Source organism: Podarcis melisellensis (assembly GCF_964234715.1).
Source record: "Podarcis melisellensis genome assembly, chromosome: 5".
Lineage (NCBI taxonomy): Eukaryota > Metazoa > Chordata > Lepidosauria > Squamata > Lacertidae > Podarcis > Podarcis melisellensis.
In genome coordinates this window covers 54,456,816-54,463,451 of record NC_138537.1, presented here as the reverse complement: position 1 = coordinate 54,463,451, position 6,636 = coordinate 54,456,816, and the positions used below count along the sequence as shown (strand labels likewise).

Here is a 6,636-nt window from a genome sequence, read left to right as displayed (position 1 = left end):
TTGGATGCACTGGAATTCAGGCCCCCTCTTTCATTTCAGAGGCCAGGGGCTGCCTTCACACAAGCCTGGACCTGACACAACTAATTTCATCACTATCAGAACTGGACAAGGAGATGAACATCAAATATCTACATGGGAAAGGAAAATGGAAACCTCTTCTCCTGGCCAGCATGCGAGAGCTCGTAAGTGGAGATTGGTCTGCTACTCTGCGCATATATGTATCCCACTTAGGATCTCACTCTCAGTTATATCCCGCCTTCCCTCTAAGGAGCAAAAGGCAGCATACATAGCATTTTATACACATAACTGTGGTGCAGCCAGCAAAAGCCTAATAGCTGACATGCTCTGGGGATCTCTGCAGTCAGTGAAAGGAAATGATAACTGAAAAGCCATAAAGGGTCAAAAAAGAAGCTCAGCTAAAACACGCCCCATACTCCACATCATAGAGTAGATCATGAAGTATTCTATCATACACATGTAAAACACATATCATGAGACTTTCAAAAAGGCCCAGTTCATGATGTTCCCCTTCTCAGCCTCATGTGGACTCAGCTGCATAGATCAGGAATGAAGGAGTTAGTTTGGAGACATACCACAACAGAACCTATATTTGGGGTTTTGTGCCCAACAGGGCCCCTTTTTCTATGCAGTGCCTACTACTTATCCCATTTGGGAGATGTAGATGGAGGAAAGGCTGTTTAGCTAATCCTCTACTAGGATTGTGGAAAGAGACTCTAGAGACCTCACTGGTGTACAATATCCCCAACCATGTGCACATTTTTCATAACCCCGGAACTTAGCTTTCTTCAAAACAGTATAACTGTAAGCATTTTAGGCATGTGTGTTTTTAAATAGTTCTGTACAGCTACAGTGTAACCACTAAGTTATTTCACATAATTTCAGTATTAACAAGGCAAAAATATAACCAAAGCTGCTTTAAAGGGATCAGAACTCTTCATAGTTCTCAAAGAAGCTACATCTGTATTGTGGATTTGATTTTCCCCAATGTCTTTTATGCTCTCAAATATTTATTTATCAGTTTCCAAACCATGTAAAAATGAGAGGGGCAAAATAAGGTCAATAAAATCTAAAGTCATGATAAATAGTAATGGCCCCAATGATCTTGGATAGGAAATGTGTTTTCACATCAACTCTCCATTTAATCTTCCTACGCTGGACACTTTTTGAACACTGTAAACAAGGACTGCCAACTAAATGCAGAAGTACTGATAAGATTTCCAAACCTTATCATGCCCATAAATAATATGCGCTGAAAAACTTGAGTTACTTTGTTCTGTTAATGGTAGTTTGGATGGTGGTAGAGGAGAGGATACAGTTGCAGAACAAACATAAAGTATTAGATAGAAGACAGTGACAGAGATAGCAGAGCAGAAGTTGCTTGACTTTTAGTACTGGCATATTATATAAACAGTGGAATCAAAGGTAACTGTGGTCCTTTCCAGAACTCAATAACAATGTTGGCTTCGTACCTATGGGACCGCCTCTCTTGGTATGGCCCGTGGAGGACCTTAAGGTCCATAAATAACACCACTTTGGAGGTCCCGAGCCTCAAGGAGGTTAGACTGGTTTCAACTAGGGCCAGGGCCTTTTCAGCACTGACCCTGATGTGGTGGAACGCTCTGTCACAAGAGACTAGGGCCCTGCCAGATTTGACATCTTTCCGCAGGGCCTGAAAGAAGGAGCTGTTCTGCCTGGCCTTTGGCTTAGACTCACTCTGACCCCTTATATGGGATTTGGTATATAAATTTTCCCTTGGCTTTTTTGCTGGCCCATGTAGGACCAGCATGGATAGCTGGCTTGGGTGAATATCTTATGTTTCCTTCCTTTGTGGTCTTGATTTATGGGCTGCTACTAAAAAGAGGCTGCATTTTAAGCTGTATTTTAAGCCATATTTTAATTAACTGTTTGGGAAAGAAAGAAATAATTTTAATTATACACTAATTTGTGCTAATTTTCTTTTGTTTTTGTTTTCTACCATAGATATTAGCTGTGGTTTAAGAATATATAACCCTAGGAGATATGGAGTAGTTCCCATTTTGGTTACCAATTTTAAATGACAAATTGAAAAAATCTGACTAGAACTTTTGCGAATATCAGTCGTAATACCTTGCCTCTAGTTTGTGTAAAAAAAAAAGCCTACTGTACAAAGATAAAATTTATATTGCTTGTCTCCCCACTTTTGCCTCTGGCCCACACCACCTCTAGCATGTAACCCCAGAAGATTGCCCTAAAGGGCATGTTTCTTACCACTGAGCTAACAGAATACATCTAATTGGAAATCTAGGACAAACATGAACAGCATATTGCAAAAAATATGAACAGTAGACTCACCATCTGCCCATGCTGGAAAAAAACAAATATATTGGCATTTAGCAGCCTATACAGAAAAACATCCTCTTTTATGCAATACCCACAGGGAATTAAATAAGGTTGATTTTTTATTTGAATTATTAAAATAGAGTTATGAAGATGCTTTTATGAGGGTTGTTTTTAGTTGTTTAGTCATGTCCGACTCTTCATGACCCCATGGACCAGACAGTGCTCATGGAACCCAAGAAGGGCAATGGAAAGTTTTTCATACATATTATTATTATTATTATTATTATTATTATTATTATTATTATTATTATTATTCTGGGTTGCCCCAGCCATTCTGGGCGGTATTAAATATTATTAGCCTCCTGTTCTGTCCGCACTAAGGGCTGTTCCTCATGTTACTGTTTGAAATGGAAATGTCACCCCTAGATAGTTTTCCATTATCATTTTCAGATGAACTTTTCAGGAATCAAAATATTACTCCTTTTTAAAGAGAAATTGACATGTTCCTGTTTCTTCCTTCTCTTTCAGAGGCTGCTCACATATTCCATCTTTAAGTTAGAGTGTCCGTTTTGTATGAAGAATATTTCTTCGGAATGTACTTGCATGCATCAACAGGTGGCAGTTTCACTCTCCCAGGAAAAAGGCATGAAAACTAACAGGTTTTCAGATGTGATCGACATCAGCTCTTACCATGGGCATTCAGAAGAAAACATGTGAAACGGACTTTATAAAATCATCAAGAACCTCCTTTGTTTATGCACATTTCTGTGAAGCTGGGAGATAGGAAACACTCCATCCAAATCTTTTTTTTCCAGAACTCAAAAGGTCAAATGGTGGCCAAAGGCTTGCTTACACCCTAGTTCCTTATTTCCCTCCCCGCCACACCCCTATTTTAGCTATTTGTAGAGTGGATACATGCCTTTGATAATATCCTGCACCAAAATGAAGAAAAGCAATAGGCCAAGAATGATTCAATATAATCTCATAGAGAACGCTCTCCTAATTGTGTGAGTGTACGATTTGCAGTGGAACAAAGCTAATTGTGAGATTTCTTATTTGTTATTTTCATCTGGCGCAATCACACATTTAGGACTGTTCCTCAAACATGACAATATTGATTGGAGAAAATCATTGTAGATGTCCCAGGGGTCAGTCCTTCAGTCATGAAGATATAGGATACAGGCCAAAGTTTATGTTGGGTTTCAGGGTCTTTTTAAGTTTCCTGTAAATATCTGGGAATTAGCAATCAGCATCATTTTCAAAAATGAAAACTGAGTGTGAAAGGGTTGGGGGATGAAAGGCATGCTTAAAGCATTCCCTGATCACAGTTTTTCACTCGAAATCAACCTCTCCTTTCACTACACTGGGTTCGGTACAAAGAATGGAGTGTTTTAATATCCAGGTGTGTGCAGAAACCACTCACCTGGTGAGATGGAGCTGCTACACTAGCATCTTAACAGGTGGGTCACTGCTTACTGGGGGGTACCGTGGAAGGTCCAAGGTTGTAGGGAAGTCAATTCAGTAAAAACACATTGGCAGGAGTTTCCCACCAGCAGGGAAGTTCAGGTAGCAAATCCACCCTGTCCTTCAAGCTGTTTCTGGCTGCATGGCTTCTGTCTTCATAATAATTTATTTATTTTGAATTTATACCCTACTGTTCGTCCCAAAGGGTCTCGATGCAGAACAACAAAGCTAAGAGCAGCATCTCTCTCAAATCCTATCTGAGTGTGTGTTTTCTTCTCTTTACTGTGTTCTCACAGAACTTAAAGTCCATCATTTTGGCAGTCAAGTTTCCAATGTTAGTCCTACTCAGAGTAAAACACATTACAATTAATGGACATGACCACTGTAGGCCTATTTCAATGGGTCTACTCTAAGCAGGATTATCATAGGATACGACCTGTTTTCTAGACCTGAAACACATAATATTTTAAATCCCATGATACTTGGAAAAAGCAAAACAAAGTGAGTTCTTACCGGTAGTTTTTGGTGTGGTGGTTGTGGTATCAGGAATGACTGTGTAACCTGTAGTAGAAGGAATTGGAAAACAACATTGCAGGTATATGTGTATAACTGTGACATCTCCTTAGAGGGGCGACTCCTGAGTCTTCCAGTCTACACCATTAACCTATGCCCCCAAGCATACTGGGATAACTTGGTTGGTGCTATGTATGTCTCCTAACAACATAGTAACCCGTTGCATGGCCCTACTCAATAAGCTCATGAGCACAAATCATAACTGCTCAGTAAAAAGGACATCTGGAGCATCTGTGAAGGAGGGGTGGATGGAAGAGAGTCAGGATCAGACCAAGACATTTTCCTTCCTTAGGCATCAAGATGCTGGCCCCGCCATTCCATGCACAGTAGCTGACTGGACTGGCAGCTCAATCTTATTTCAATGCTGGCTATGGGACAATGTCCTCCACCACTTCTGAATGCAGGAGGCTAGATGCAGGCATCACAACAGGCCACATGACACATGCAGCTACCCTTCAATAACAGTGTACAGCCAGGGTATTCAGGAGAAGCAGCCTGGGGCTGTGGCCACTTCCCTACCTATCCAGCACAGTTCCCCACACCTGCCCATACAAGAGACATTTTGGAACAATGAAAATAATCAGTATGTAAAGTATCAAAAGATTACTTAGAATGCAATCCTAAAATATTGTGGTGGGCTAATTTAAGATGTACCTTATTACTGATTTTTTAAGAAGTGCTATATTGACACAGTTAGTTTCCCATGTGCTCAAGTGAACATTTTGTTGAGTTCTGGCATTTGCTCTCTCTTTTTTAAGCTATAAAAATAATTCATGCTTTACTTTCATCTAAAGTTCAAAGCCTATTCTGGCTCTTTCATAAAAACGGATTTATGGAGTCAGATCAAGGCCTCTCTGACCATCAGTTCATTTCTAACCGTGATCATTTCTGGATAACTCAAGAGGCATCAAATACAAAATCATCCTGTTATAGTCATATTTCATAACTTTGCAAATATGTCCCCAAATTGTTGCCAAAATCTGTAAGTGGAATTTAGGTAAACAAACTTGCTACATCTAATGTACTCTGGGATTAAGCCCAGCAATTACCTGAGACACCTGGCAAAGCCAATGTACTTAGCAGCATCACCCAAGTAACCATCACTGCGGAATCCATCTCATCAAGACTTCTTTCCAGGTACAAAAAGCTCTCCAACTCAAATGCTTGTGGTAAACAGCACTGTTGTGTATATGTACTTTTCTGTCTCTGCCATAAATCTTATGACGTGTTTTATTTGTTCATCCCATATCTTACTTTTCACATTTCCTTATCTACCCAAAGGTGAAGCATTTGGGTCATAATGTTGGCTGCAGAAGAAGACTCCATTGACACATGGAAGCCCCTATTTGTGTATATGAGGCAAGGAAATGACTTCATGGATAAGAGGATAATTTTCTTTGACTGGAAACCATTTGCTAAGGTGGGGCAAATCTCTTCATTTGCACACCAGAGTAAAGGAGGGTAAAGGGCAAAGCACTACCATGTATTTTTAGCAATGAGTGGAGGGGTATTCAACATAGATTTATGGCCCATGGGTGCAGCACGAATGATACACACTAGTGCTCAGTGAAATTAGGCCACAGCTTTATACAACAGGTAAGGAGTAGCAAGGCAATGTGTAAGAAGTGGATCATCATTCCAATCAGACCTTGCTGTTGGAATGGTCTTCTGGGAAGTACCTAATGTACTTTGAATTTGACCAGTGTTGGATCCTGGTATGGGGCAACCCAAGCATCCAGGAACCTATGGGGCAACCAGAAGATGGGTTTAGACAAGGCACGGCCCCACCCAAGCTGGGACATGTCTGTTTCCCCTGACGGGAGAGGAGAGGTGCTGGACCATCCCTAGAGGACATTGGACCAACCCACCACTGATTTGCAACAGCTGGCCTTGACACCAGACATCTGGGTGGGGAGGTTAAAGGGGGAAATTTGTTGGTTTGATGTGAATGAGTTTTGGGCTAGGGGGAGGTTGAGGTTTTGTTTATTCACTAATTAGTGGGTCAAAGTATGGCTTTGTTTATTATTTGAGTATTGTTAATGTTGTTTGCTACCATTTGATACAGCTGCTACGTTCTTCTGTTTTTCCATAAATGTTATACAATGGTAACTTGGGTTACATACGCTTCAGGTTACATATGCTTCAGGTTACAGACTCCACTAACCCAGAAATAGTACCTCGGGTTAAGAACTTTGCTTCAGGATGAGAACAGAAATCACACAGCAGCGGCGCGGCAGCAGCAGCAGGAGGAGGTCCCAT

At 40.7% G+C, this 6,636-nt stretch overlaps 1 long non-coding RNA gene across 1 annotated transcript; it reads right to left on the bottom strand.

The window, feature by feature from the left end:
* Positions 1-2,274: 2,274 nt before the first annotated feature.
* On the bottom strand, positions 2,275-5,538 carry LOC309370473. Its single transcript, XR_014168586.1, has 3 exons — positions 5,427-5,538; positions 4,318-4,365; positions 2,275-2,364 (listed from the first exon to the last, which is right to left on the bottom strand). It is a non-coding gene; the product is annotated as an uncharacterized lncRNA (long non-coding RNA).
* Positions 5,539-6,636: the final 1,098 nt, after the last annotated feature.